Source organism: Taudactylus pleione, unplaced genomic scaffold (assembly GCF_031769625.1).
Source record: "Taudactylus pleione unplaced genomic scaffold, aTauple2 ptg000100l, whole genome shotgun sequence".
Classification (NCBI taxonomy): domain Eukaryota; kingdom Metazoa; phylum Chordata; class Amphibia; order Anura; family Myobatrachidae; genus Taudactylus; species Taudactylus pleione.
This window is the reverse complement of record NW_028284502.1, coordinates 5,956,830-5,969,510: the sequence shown is the minus strand read 5'-3', so window position 1 is coordinate 5,969,510 and position 12,681 is coordinate 5,956,830. Positions and strand designations below refer to the sequence as shown.

The following is a 12,681-nucleotide window of genomic DNA, read 5'->3' as shown; positions in this document are numbered from 1 at the left end:
CCTACAATGGATTAATGTTTGCTTTTTTATGATACAGAAACAGAAAAAATAAACTTGTAATTCAAATGAAGATCTCTATCTTCTAAATATAGATCTAATGTTAGCTTTTTTTCTTGAAGATTGTTCAAGAGACTTGAAGCTTTTTTTTCTGGAAATACTTTCCTAACAGAATTTTGCAAATGTTATGAAACTAAATATTGATTCGTTTTTAAATAATTCTCCTAGCCTCTAGGACTAAAATGACTCTTTCCCAAATGATCTTGGTAAACATACTTTGCTTTAGTTATTTTCACACTTCCTATGGACTTCTCCTTTGACTAAACTCCATTATTATTCTGGAGGTTGTTTAAACAGAATGCAAAGTATTTTCTAGAAAACTCTCATGTCTAACAGCATACATTTAATTCAACTATATGGCTTATATCAAAACAGGAACATGTTTTGTTGTCTTCTAATATGGACTGCATCTAGAAATGAACTGTATTGCTGACCAAGTGAACTGGGGTGAAAGTTGCTCAAGGAATCACGTCTTATTTCTTGAGCATCAACAATACACTACATGCTAAGATATGACAAGCAAATAAAAGGTACTGCTGAGATTTGAACTCAGGATCTCCTGTTTACGAGACAGGCACTTTAACCAACTAAGCCACAGCACCATATAGAAGCCCCTGTTTAATATTAAAAAAAATATATGTAAAGTATAATTTTTGGTAATAATATTTGAAATGCTTTTTGAGACATGTATTTTATCAAAGTTTAAAACAGTTGGCAATTTTGAATGAATAAGTGAATAAATAAATATGTTTTTATTCTCTTCTTTCTTTTGTGAAATACAGGCCCTTATTTCTTACAATGTATTGCCATGTGATTTTCTAGTATACTATTTTGTAGCAGTTATTATGGATTTCTCTTTAAAGGAATCCTACATGAGAATTAGTGCCAGTATTTTCTGATGCTCACATAGTAAAAACATGAAGTAAAATTAAAAAGTATCTTAAAAAGATAGAACAATTTTTAGCATTTTATCTTTAAGCTTTTTCAAGAAAAGCAAAGCAGTTTTGGAAACACTTTGTTAACACAATTTTGGATGTTATGGAACTAAATATTGTTTAATTTTCAATTGTTCTCCCAGATGTTATGATAAAAATTACTCTCTCTCTATTTATCTTAGAAAATGTACTTGTAACTGACATTTTATAAAATTCCCTGCATGATTCTCCTTTGACTGCACATGATATTAATCATGGAGCTTGCTCAAGCATAATAAATGGTATTTTCTGGAAATTTCTGATGTTTGCCTTAGCATCAGTTTATTTTTAAAAAAATAGCTTATACTTAAGAATGGGAATATAGCATTATTTTGTGTTTTTCTGATATGGACTTTTTCTAGAAATGTAGTACATTGTTCATCAAGTAAGCCTGGGTGAAAGCTACTACAGTTGTCACGTCTCATATTGTAACGAGTCAACAACAAACTACATACTTAGTAGATGAAAATTAATCAAACAAAGGCACTGCTGAGATTTGAACTCAGGATCTCCTGTTTACTAGACAGGCGCTTTAACCAACTAAGCCACAGCACCACATGGAAAGATGCTTTTTTACATGCTATTTTATGGAAATATCTGATGTTTATCTTAGCAACATTTTAATGCTAAAATATAGATTATATTCAAGAAAGGAAATATTGCATTATTTTGTGTTTGTCAGATGTAGACTTTATCTAGAAACATAGAACATTGTCCACCAAGTAAGCCAGAAAGAAGACTGCTAAAATTTTCACATCTCATATTGTCATGAATCAACAACAAACTACATAATAAGGTGATGAAAATTAACTAAACAAAAGTCACTGCCAAGATTCGATTGCAGGATCTCCCGTTTACTAGACAGGCGTGTTAACCAGCTAAGCCACAGCACCACCTGCTCCAAAGTGTCATATAATGAAAAATTATATATCTCATGTATGTTTTATGGTAACATTTTTTGAGATCCTTAAAAAGGCCGATGCTTAATTGATTCTTTTAAAGGTAAAAATAAAGAAAAAAAATACAGTATATGTTTTCTTCTCTACATTTATTTAAAAATTATAGGACTGTTTTTCTTAAAATGGTTTGGCAAAGTCACTCTCTTATATTAATTTTTTGTAGCAGTTATTATAGCTTTCTCTTTAAAAACATCCTACAATGGATTAATGTTTGCTTTTTTATGATACAGAAACAGAAAAAATAAACTTGTAATTCAAATGAAGATCTCTATCTTCTAAATATAGATCTAATGTTAGCTTTTTTTCTTGAAGCTTGTTCAAGAGACTTGAAGCTTTTTTTTCTGGAAATACTTTCCTAACAGAATTTTGCAAATGTTATGAAACTAAATATTGATTCATTTTTAAATAATTCTCCTAGCCTCTAGGACTAAAATGACTCTTTCCCAAATGATCTTGGTAAACATACTTTGCTTTAGTTATTTTCACACTTCCTATGGACTTCTCCTTTGACTAAACTCCATTATTATTCTGGAGGTTGTTTAAACAGAATGCAAAGTATTTTCTAGAAAACTCTCATGTCTAACAGCATACATTTAATTCAACTAAATGGCTTATATCAAAACAGGAACATGTTTTGTTGTCTTCTAATATGGACTGCATCTAGAAATGAACTGTATTGCTGACCAAGTGAACTGGGGTGAAAGTTGCTCAAGGAATCACGTCTTATTTCTTGAGCATCAACAATACACTACATGCTAAGATATGACAAGCAAATAAAAGGTACTGCTGAGATTTGAACTCAGGATCTCCTGTTTACGAGACAGGCACTTTAACCAACTAAGCCACAGCACCATATAGAAGCCCCTGTTTAATATTAAAAAAAATATATGTAAAGTATAATTTTTGTTAAAAATATTTGAAATGCTTTTTGAGACATGTATTTTATCAAAGTTTAAAACAGTTGGCAATTTTGAATGAATAAGTGACTAAATAAATATGTTTTTATTCTCTTCTTTCTTTTGTGAAATACAGGCCCTTATTTCTTACAATGTATTGCCAAGTGACTTTCTAGTATACTATTTTGTAGCAGTTATTATGGATTTCTCTTTAAAGGAAACCTACATGAGAATTAGTGCCAGTATTTTCTGATGCTCACATAGTAAAAACATGAAGTAAAATTAAAAAGTATCTTAAAAAGATAGAACAATTTTTAGCATTTTATCTTTAAGCTTTTTCAAGAAAAGCAAAGCAGTTTTGGAAACACTTTGTTAACACAATTTTGGATGTTATGGAACTAAATATTGTTTAATTTTCAATTGTTCTCCCAGCTGTTATGATAAAAATTACTCTCTCTCTATTTATCTTAGAAAATGTACTTGTAACTGACATTTTATAAAATTCCCTGCATGATTCTCCTTTGACTGCACATGATATTAATCATGGAGCTTGCTCAAGCATAATAAATGCTATTTTCTGGAAATTTCTGATGTTTGCCTTAGCATCAGTTTATTTAAAAAAAAAAATAGCTTATACTCAAGAATGGGAATATAGCATTATTTTGTGTTTTTCTGATATGGACTTTTTCTAGAAATGTAGTACATTGTTCATCAAGTAAGCCTGGGTGAAAGCTACTACAGTTGTCACGTCTCATATTGTAACGAATCAACAACAAACTACATACTTAGTAGATGAAAATGAATCAAACAAAGGCACTGCTGAGATTTGAACTCAGGATCTCCTGTTTACTAGACAGGCGCTTTAACCAACTAAGCCACAGCACCACATGGAAAGAAGCTTTTTTACATGCTATTTTATGGAAATATCTGATGTTTATCTTAGCAACATTTTAATGCTAAAATATAGATTATATTCAAGAAAGGAAATATTGCATTATTTTGTGTTTGTCAGATGTAGACTTTATCTAGAAACATAGAACATTGTCCACCAAGTAAGCCAGAAAGAAGACTGCTAAAGTTTTCACATCTCATATTGTCATGAATCAACAACAAACTACATAATAAGGTGATGAAAATTAACTAAACAAAAGTCACTGCCAAGATTCGATTGCAGGATCTCCTGTTTACTAGACAGGCGTGTTAACCAGCTAAGCCACAGCACCACCTGCTCCAAAGTGTCATATAATGAAAAATTATATATCTCATGTATGTTTTATGGTAACATTTTTTGAGATCCTTAAAAAGGCCGATGCTTAATCGATTCTTTAAAAGGTAAAAATAAAGAAAAAAAATACAGTATATGTTTTCTTCTCTACATTTATTTAAAAATTATAGGACTGTTTTTCTTAAATTGGTTTGGCAAAGTCACTCTCTTATATTAATTTTTTGTAGCAGTTATTATAGCATTCTCTTTAAAAACATCCTACAATGGATTAATGTTTGCTTTTTTATGATACAGAAACAGAAAAAATAAACTTGTAATTCAAATGAAGATCTCTATCTTCTAAATATAGATCTAATGTTAGCTTTTTTTCTTGAAGATTGTTCAAGAGACTTGAAGCTTTTTTTTCTGGAAATACTTTCCTAACAGAATTTTGCAAATGTTATGAAACTAAATATTGATTCGTTTTTAATTAATTCTCCTAGCCTCTAGGACTAAAATGACTCTTTCCCAAATGATCTTGGTAAACATACTTTGCTTTAGTTATTTTCACACTTCCTATGGACTTCTCCTTTGACTAAACTCCATTATTATTCTGGAGGTTGTTTAAACAGAATGCAAAGTATTTTCTAGAAAACTCTCATGTCTAACAGCATACATTTAATTCAACTATATGGCTTATATCAAAACAGGAACATGTTTTGTTGTCTTCTAATATGGACTGCATCTAGAAATGAACTGTATTGCTGACCAAGTGAACTGGGGTGAAAGTTGCTCAAGGAATCACGTCTTATTTCTTGAGCATCAACAATACACTACATGCTAAGATATGACAAGCAAATAAAAGGTACTGCTGAGATTTGAACTCAGGACCTCCTGTTTACGAGACAGGCACTTTAACCAACTAAGCCACAGCACCATATAGAAGCCCCTGTTTAATATTAAAAAAAATATATGTAAAGTATAATTTTTGGTAATAATATTTGAAATGCTTTTGAGACATGTATTTTATCAAAGTTTAAAACAGTTGGCAATTTTGAATGAATAAGTGAATAAATAAATATGTTTTTATTCTCTTCTTTCTTTTGTGAAATACAGGCCCTTATTTCTTACAATGTATTGCCATGTGACTTTCTAGTATACTATTTTGTAGCAGTTATTATGGATTTCTCTTTAAAGGAATCCTACATGAGAATTAGTGCCAGTATTTTCTGATGCTCACATAGTAAAAACATGAAGTAAAATTAAAAAGTATCTTAAAAAGATAGAACAATTTTTAGCATTTTATCTTTAAGCTTTTTCAAGAAAAGCAAAGCAGTTTTGGAAACACTTTGTTAACACAATTTTGGATGTTATGGAACTAAATATTGTTTAATTTTCAATTGTTCTCCCAGCTGTTATGATAAAAATTACTCTCTCTCTATTTATCTTAGAAAATGTACTTGTAACTGACATTTTATATAATTCCCTGCATGATTCTCCTTTGACTGCACACGATATTAATCATGGAGCTTGCTCAAGCATAATAAATGCTATTTTCTGGAAATTTCTGATGTTTGCCTTAGCATCAGTTTATTTTTAAAACAATAGCTTATACTCAAGAATGGGAATATAGCATTATTTTGTGTTTTTCTGATATGGACTTTTTCTAGAAATGTAGTACATTGTTCATCAAGTAAGCCTGGGTGAAAGCTACTACAGTTGTCACGTCTCATATTGTAACGAATCAACAACAAACTACATACTTAGTAGATGAAAATGAATCAAACAAAGGCACTGCTGAGATTTGAACTCAGGATCTCCTGTTTACTAGACAGGTGCTTTAACCAACTAAGCCACAGCACCACATGGAAAGAAGCTTTTTTACATGCTATTTTATGGAAATATCTGATGTTTATCTTAGCAACATTTTAATGCTAAAATATAGATTATATTCAAGAAAGGAAATATTGCATTATTTTGTGTTTGTCAGATGTAGACTTTATCTAGAAACATAGAACATTGTCCACCAAGTAAGCCAGAAAGAAGACTGCTAAAGTTTTCACATCTCATATTGTCATGAATCAACAACAAACTACATAATAAGGTGATGAAAATTAACTAAACAAAAGTCACTGCCAAGATTCGATTGCAGGATCTCCCGTTTACTAGACAGGCGTGTTAACCAGCTAAGCCACAGCACCACCTGCTCCAAAGTGTCATATAATGAAAAATTATATATCTCATGTATGTTTTATGGTAACATTTTTTGAGATCCTTATAAAGGCCGATGCTTAATTGATTCTTTTAAAGGTAAAAATAAAGAAAAAAATACAGTATATGTTTTCTTCTCTACATTTATTTAAAAATTATAGGACTGTTTTTCTTAAAATGTTTTGGCAAAGTCACTCTCTTATATTAATTTTTTGTAGCAGTTATTATAGCTTTCTCTTTAAAAACATCCTACAATGGATTAATGTTTGCTTTTTTATGATACAGAAACAGAAAAAATAAACTTGTAATTCAAATGAAGATCTCTATCTTCTAAATATAGATCTAATGTTAGCTTTTTTTCTTGAAGCTTGTTCAAGAGACTTGAAGCTTTTTTTTCTGGAAATACTTTCCTAACAGAATTTTGCAAATGTTATGAAACTAAATATTGATTCATTTTTAAATAATTCTCCTAGCCTCTAGGACTAAAATGACTCTTTCCCAAATGATCTTGGTAAACATACTTTGCTTTAGTTATTTTCACACTTCCTATGGACTTCTCCTTTGACTAAACTCCATTATTATTCCTGAGGTTGTTTAAACAGAATGCAAAGTATTTTCTAGAAAACTCTCATGTCTAACAGCATACATTTAATTCAACTATATGGCTTATATCAAAACAGGAACATGTTTTGTTGTCTTCTAATATGGACTGCATCTAGAAATGAACTGTATTGCTGACCAAGTGAACTGGGGTGAAAGTTGCTCAAGGAATCACGTCTTATTTCTTGAGCATCAACAATACACTACATGCTAAGATATGACAAGCAAATAAAAGGTACTGCTGAGATTTGAACTCAGGATCTCCTGTTTATGAGACAGGCACTTTAACCAACTAAGCCACAGCACCATATAGAAGCCCCTGTTTAATATTAAAAAAAATATATGTAAAGTATAATTTTTGGCTAATAATATTTGAAATGCTTTTTGAGACATGTATTTTATCAAAGTTTAAAACGGTTGGCAATTTTGAATGAATAAGTGAATAAATAAATATGTTTTTATTCTCTTCTTTCTTTTGTGAAATACAGGCCCTTATTTCTTACAATGTATTGCCATGTGACTTTCTAGTATACTATTTTGTAGCAGTTATTATGGATTTCTCTTTAAAGGAATCCTACATGAGAATTAGTGCCAGTATTTTCTGATGCTCACATAGTAAAAACATGAAGTAAAATTAAAAAGTATCTTAAAAAGATAGAACAATTTTTAGCATTTTATCTTTAAGCTTTTTCAAGAAAAGCAAAGCAGTTTTGGAAACACTTTGTTAACACAATTTTGGATGTTATGGAACTAAATATTGTTTAATTTTCAATTGTTCTCCCAGCTGTTATGATAAAAATTACTCTCTCTCTATTTATCTTAGAAAATGTACTTGTAACTGACATTTTATAAAATTCCCTGCATGATTCTCCTTTGACTGCACATGATATTAATCATGGAGCTTGCTCAAGCATAATAAATGCTATTTTCTGGAAATTTCTGATGATTGCCTTAGCATCAGTTTATTTAAAAAAAAAATAGCTTATACTCAAGAATGGGAATATAGCATTATTTTGTGTTTTTCTGATATGGACTTTTTCTAGAAACGTAGTACATTGTTCATCAAGTAAGCCTGGGTGAAAGCTACTATAGTTGTCACGTCTCATATTGTAATGAATCAACAACAAACTACATACTTAGTAGATGAAAATGAATCAAACAAAGGCACTGCTGAGATTTGAACTCAGGATCTCCTGTTTACTAGACAGGCGCTTTAACCAACTAAGCCACAGCACCACATGGAAAGAAACTTTTTTACATGCTATTTTATGGAAATATCTGATGTTTATCTTAGCAACATTTTAATGCTAAAATATAGATTATATTCAAGAAAGGAAATATTGCATTATTTTGTGTTTGTCAGATGTAGACTTTATCTAGAAACATAGAACATTGTCCACCAAGTAAGCCAGAAAGAAGACTGCTAAAGTTTTCACATCTCATATTGTCATGAATCAACAACAAACTACATAATAAGGTGATGAAAATTAACTAAACAAAAGTCACTGCCAAGATTCGATTGCAGGATCTCCTGTTTACTAGACAGGCGTGTTAACCAGCTAAGCCACAGCACCACCTGCTCCAAAGTGTCATATAATGAAAAATTATATATCTCATGTATGTTTTATGGTAACATTTTTTGAGATCCTTAAAAAGGCCGATGCTTAATCGATTCTTTAAAAGGTAAAAATAAAGAAAAAAAATACAGTATATGTTTTCTTCTCTACATTTATTTAAAAATTATAGGACTGTTTTTCTTAAAATGGTTTGGCAAAGTCACTCTCTTATATTAATTTTTTGTAGCAGTTATTATAGCATTCTCTTTAAAAACATCCTACAATGGATTAATGTTTGCTTTTTTATGATACAGAAACAGAAAAAATAAACTTGTAATTCAAATGAAGATCTCTATCTTCTAAATATAGATCTAATGTTAGCTTTTTTTCTTGAAGATTGTTCAAGAGACTTGAAGCTTTTTTTTCTGGAAATACTTTCCTAACAGAATTTTGCAAATGTTATGAAACTAAATATTGATTCGTTTTTAAATAATTCTCCTAGCCTCTAGGACTAAAATGACTCTTTCCCAAATGATCTTGGTAAACATACTTTGCTTTAGTTATTTTCACACTTCCTATGGACTTCTCCTTTGACTAAACTCCATTATTATTCTGGAGGTTGTTTAAACAGAATGCAAAGTATTTTCTAGAAAACTCTCATGTCTAACAGCATACATTTAATTCAACTATATGGCTTATATCAAAACAGGAACATGTTTTGTTGTCTTCTAATATGGACTGCATCTAGAAATGAACTGTATTGCTGACCAAGTGAACTGGGGTGAAAGTTGCTCAAGGAATCACGTCTTATTTCTTGAGCATCAACAATACACTACATGCTAAGATATGACAAGCAAATAAAAAGTACTGCTGAGATTTGAACTCAGGATCTCCTGTTTACGAGACAGGCACTTTAACCAACTAAGCCACAGCACCATATAGAAGCCCCTGTTTAATATTAAAAAAAATATATGTAAAGTATAATTTTTGGTAATAATATTTGAAATGCTTTTTGAGACATGTATTTTATCAAAGTTTAAAACAGTTGGCAATTTTGAATGAATAAGTGAATAAATAAATATGTTTTTATTCTCTTCTTTCTTTTGTGAAATACAGGCCCTTATTTCTTACAATGTATTGCCATGTGATTTTCTAGTATACTATTTTGTAGCAGTTATTATGGATTTCTCTTTAAAGGAATCCTACATGAGAATTAGTGCCAGTATTTTCTGATGCTCACATAGTAAAAACATGAAGTAAAATTAAAAAGTATCTTAAAAAGATAGAACAATTTTTAGCATTTTATCTTTAAGCTTTTTCAAGAAAAGCAAAGCAGTTTTGGAAACACTTTGTTAACACAATTTTGGATGTTATGGAACTAAATATTGTTTAATTTTCAATTGTTCTCCCAGCTGTTATGATAAAAATTACTCTCTCTCTATTTATCTTAGAAAATGTACTTGTAACTGACATTTTATAAAATTCCCTGCATGATTCTCCTTTGACTGCACATGATATTAATCATGGAGCTTGCTCAAGCATAATAAATGCTATTTTCTGGAAATTTCTGATGTTTGCCTTAGCATCAGTTTATTTTAAAAAAAATAGCTTATACTTAAGAATGGGAATATAGCATTATTTTGTGTTTTTCTGATATGGACTTTTTCTAGAAATGTAGTACATTGTTCATCAAGTAAGCCTGGGTGAAAGCTACTACAGTTGTCACGTCTCATATTGTAACGAATCAACAACAAACTACATACTTAGTAGATGAAAATTAATCAAACAAAGGCACTGCTGAGATTTGAACTCAGGATCTCCTGTTTACTAGACAGGCGCTTTAACCAACTAAGCCACAGCACCACATTGAAAGAAGCTTTTTTACATGCTATTTTATGGAAATATCTGATGTTTATCTTAGCAACATTTTAATGCTAAAATATAGATTATATTCAAGAAAGGAAATATTGCATTATTTTGTGTTTGTCAGATGTAGACTTTATCTAGAAACATAGAACATTGTCCACCAAGTAAGCCAGAAAGAAGACTGCTAAAGTTTTCACATCTCATATTGTCATGAATCAACAACAAACTACATAATAAGGTGATGAAAATTAACTAAACAAAAGTCACTGCCAAGATTCGATTGCAGGATCTCCCGTTTACTAGACAGGCGTGTTAACCAGCTAAGCCACAGCACCACCTGCTCCAAAGTGTCATATAATGAAAAATTATATATCTCATGTATGTTTTATGGTAACATTTTTTGAGATCCTTAAAAAGGCCGATGCTTAATTGATTCTTTTAAAGGTAAAAATAAAGAAAAAAAATACAGTATATGTTTTCTTCTCTACATTTATTTAAAAATTATAGGACTGTTTTTCTTAAAATGGTTTGGCAAAGTCACTCTCTTATATTAATTTTTTGTAGCAGTTATTATAGCTTTCTCTTTAAAAACATCCTACAATGGATTAATGTTTGCTTTTTTATGATACAGAAACAGAAAAAATAAACTTGTAATTCAAATGAAGATCTCTATCTTCTAAATATAGATCTAATGTTAGCTTTTTTTCTTGAAGCTTGTTCAAGAGACTTGAAGCTTTTTTTTCTGGAAATACTTTCCTAACAGAATTTTGCAAATGTTATGAAACTAAATATTGATTCATTTTTAAATAATTCTCCTAGCCTCTAGGACTAAAATGACTCTTTCCCAAATGATCTTGGTAAACATACTTTGCTTTAGTTATTTTCACACTTCCTATGGACTTCTCCTTTGACTAAACTCCATTATTATTCCTGAGGTTGTTTAAACAGAATGCAAAGTATTTTCTAGAAAACTCTCATGTCTAACAGCATACATTTAATTCAACTATATGGCTTATATCAAAACAGGAACATGTTTTGTTGTCTTCTAATATGGACTGCATCTAGAAATGAACTGTATTGCTGACCAAGTGAACTGGGGTGAAAGTTGCTCAAGGAATCACGTCTTATTTCTTGAGCATCAACAATACACTACATGCTAAGATATGACAAGCAAATAAAAGGTACTGCTGAGATTTGAACTCAGGATCTCTTGTTTACGAGACAGGCACTTTAACCAACTAAGCCACAGCACCATATAGAAGCCCCTGTTTAATATTAAAAAAAATATATGTAAAGTATAATTTTTGTTAAAAATATTTGAAATGCTTTTTGAGACATGTATTTTATCAAAGTTTAAAACAGTTGGCAATTTTGAATGAATAAGTGACTAAATAAATATGTTTTTATTCTCTTCTTTCTTTTGTGAAATACAGGCCCTTATTTCTTACAATGTATTGCCAAGTGACTTTCTAGTATACTATTTTGTAGCAGTTATTATGGATTTCTCTTTAAAGGAAACCTACATGAGAATTAGTGCCAGTATTTTCTGATGCTCACATAGTAAAAACATGAAGTAAAATTAAAAAGTATCTTAAAAAGATAGAACAATTTTTAGCATTTTATCTTTAAGCTTTTTCAAGAAAAGCAAAGCAGTTTTGGAAACACTTTGTTAACACAATTTTGGATGTTATGGAACTAAATATTGTTTAATTTTCAACTGTTCTCCCAGCTGTTATGATAAAAATTACTCTCTCTCTATTTATCTTAGAAAATGTACTTGTAACTGACATTTTATAAAATTCCCTGCATGATTCTCCTTTGACTGCACATGATATTAATCATGGAGCTTGCTCAAGCATAATAAATGCTATTTTCTGGAAATTTCTGATGTTTGCCTTAGCATCAGTTTATTTTAAAAAAAAAATAGCTTATACTCAAGAATGGGAATATAGCATTATTTTGTGTTTTTCTGATATGGACTTTTTCTAGAAATGTAGTACATTGTTCATCAAGTAAGCCTGGGTGAAAGCTACTACAGTTGTCACGTCTCATATTGTAACGAATCAACAACAAACTACATACTTAGTAGATGAAAATGAATCAAACAAAGGCACTGCTGAGATTTGAACTCAGGATCTCCTGTTTACTAGACAGGCGCTTTAACCAACTAAGCCACAGCACCACATGGAAAGAAGCTTTTTTACATGCTATTTTATGGAAATATCTGATGTTTATCTTAGCAACATTTTAATGCTAAAATATAGATTATATTCAAGAAAGGAAATATTGCATTATTTTGTGTTTGTCAGATGTAGACTTTATCTAGAAACATAGAACATTGTCCACCAAGTAAGCCAG

General features: G+C 30.4%; 12 non-coding genes across 12 annotated transcripts; all 12 read right to left on the bottom strand.

The window, feature by feature from the left end:
* Nucleotides 1-585: 585 nt before the first annotated feature.
* On the bottom strand, nucleotides 586-659 carry TRNAT-CGU (transfer RNA threonine (anticodon CGU)). Its single transcript has one exon. It is a non-coding gene; the product is annotated as a tRNA-Thr (tRNA).
* Nucleotides 660-1,512: 853 nt separating this feature from the next.
* On the bottom strand, nucleotides 1,513-1,586 carry TRNAT-AGU (transfer RNA threonine (anticodon AGU)). Its single transcript has one exon. It is a non-coding gene; the product is annotated as a tRNA-Thr (tRNA).
* Nucleotides 1,587-2,768: 1,182 nt separating this feature from the next.
* On the bottom strand, nucleotides 2,769-2,842 carry TRNAT-CGU (transfer RNA threonine (anticodon CGU)). The gene has a single exon. It is a non-coding gene; the product is annotated as a tRNA-Thr (tRNA).
* Nucleotides 2,843-3,697: 855 nt separating this feature from the next.
* Nucleotides 3,698-3,771, bottom strand: TRNAT-AGU (transfer RNA threonine (anticodon AGU)). Its single transcript has one exon. It is a non-coding gene; the product is annotated as a tRNA-Thr (tRNA).
* Nucleotides 3,772-4,953: 1,182 nt separating this feature from the next.
* TRNAT-CGU (transfer RNA threonine (anticodon CGU)) lies at nucleotides 4,954-5,027 on the bottom strand. The gene has a single exon. It is a non-coding gene; the product is annotated as a tRNA-Thr (tRNA).
* An 852-nt stretch (nucleotides 5,028-5,879) lies between these two features.
* On the bottom strand, nucleotides 5,880-5,953 carry TRNAT-AGU (transfer RNA threonine (anticodon AGU)). The gene has a single exon. It is a non-coding gene; the product is annotated as a tRNA-Thr (tRNA).
* Nucleotides 5,954-7,134: 1,181 nt separating this feature from the next.
* On the bottom strand, nucleotides 7,135-7,208 carry TRNAM-CAU (transfer RNA methionine (anticodon CAU)). The gene has a single exon. It is a non-coding gene; the product is annotated as a tRNA-Met (tRNA).
* Nucleotides 7,209-8,063: 855 nt separating this feature from the next.
* TRNAT-AGU (transfer RNA threonine (anticodon AGU)) lies at nucleotides 8,064-8,137 on the bottom strand. Its single transcript has one exon. It is a non-coding gene; the product is annotated as a tRNA-Thr (tRNA).
* Nucleotides 8,138-9,319: 1,182 nt separating this feature from the next.
* On the bottom strand, nucleotides 9,320-9,393 carry TRNAT-CGU (transfer RNA threonine (anticodon CGU)). Its single transcript has one exon. It is a non-coding gene; the product is annotated as a tRNA-Thr (tRNA).
* An 853-nt stretch (nucleotides 9,394-10,246) lies between these two features.
* Nucleotides 10,247-10,320, bottom strand: TRNAT-AGU (transfer RNA threonine (anticodon AGU)). The gene has a single exon. It is a non-coding gene; the product is annotated as a tRNA-Thr (tRNA).
* Nucleotides 10,321-11,502: 1,182 nt separating this feature from the next.
* Nucleotides 11,503-11,576, bottom strand: TRNAT-CGU (transfer RNA threonine (anticodon CGU)). Its single transcript has one exon. It is a non-coding gene; the product is annotated as a tRNA-Thr (tRNA).
* An 855-nt stretch (nucleotides 11,577-12,431) lies between these two features.
* On the bottom strand, nucleotides 12,432-12,505 carry TRNAT-AGU (transfer RNA threonine (anticodon AGU)). Its single transcript has one exon. It is a non-coding gene; the product is annotated as a tRNA-Thr (tRNA).
* Between the last annotated feature and the right edge of the window lie 176 nt (nucleotides 12,506-12,681).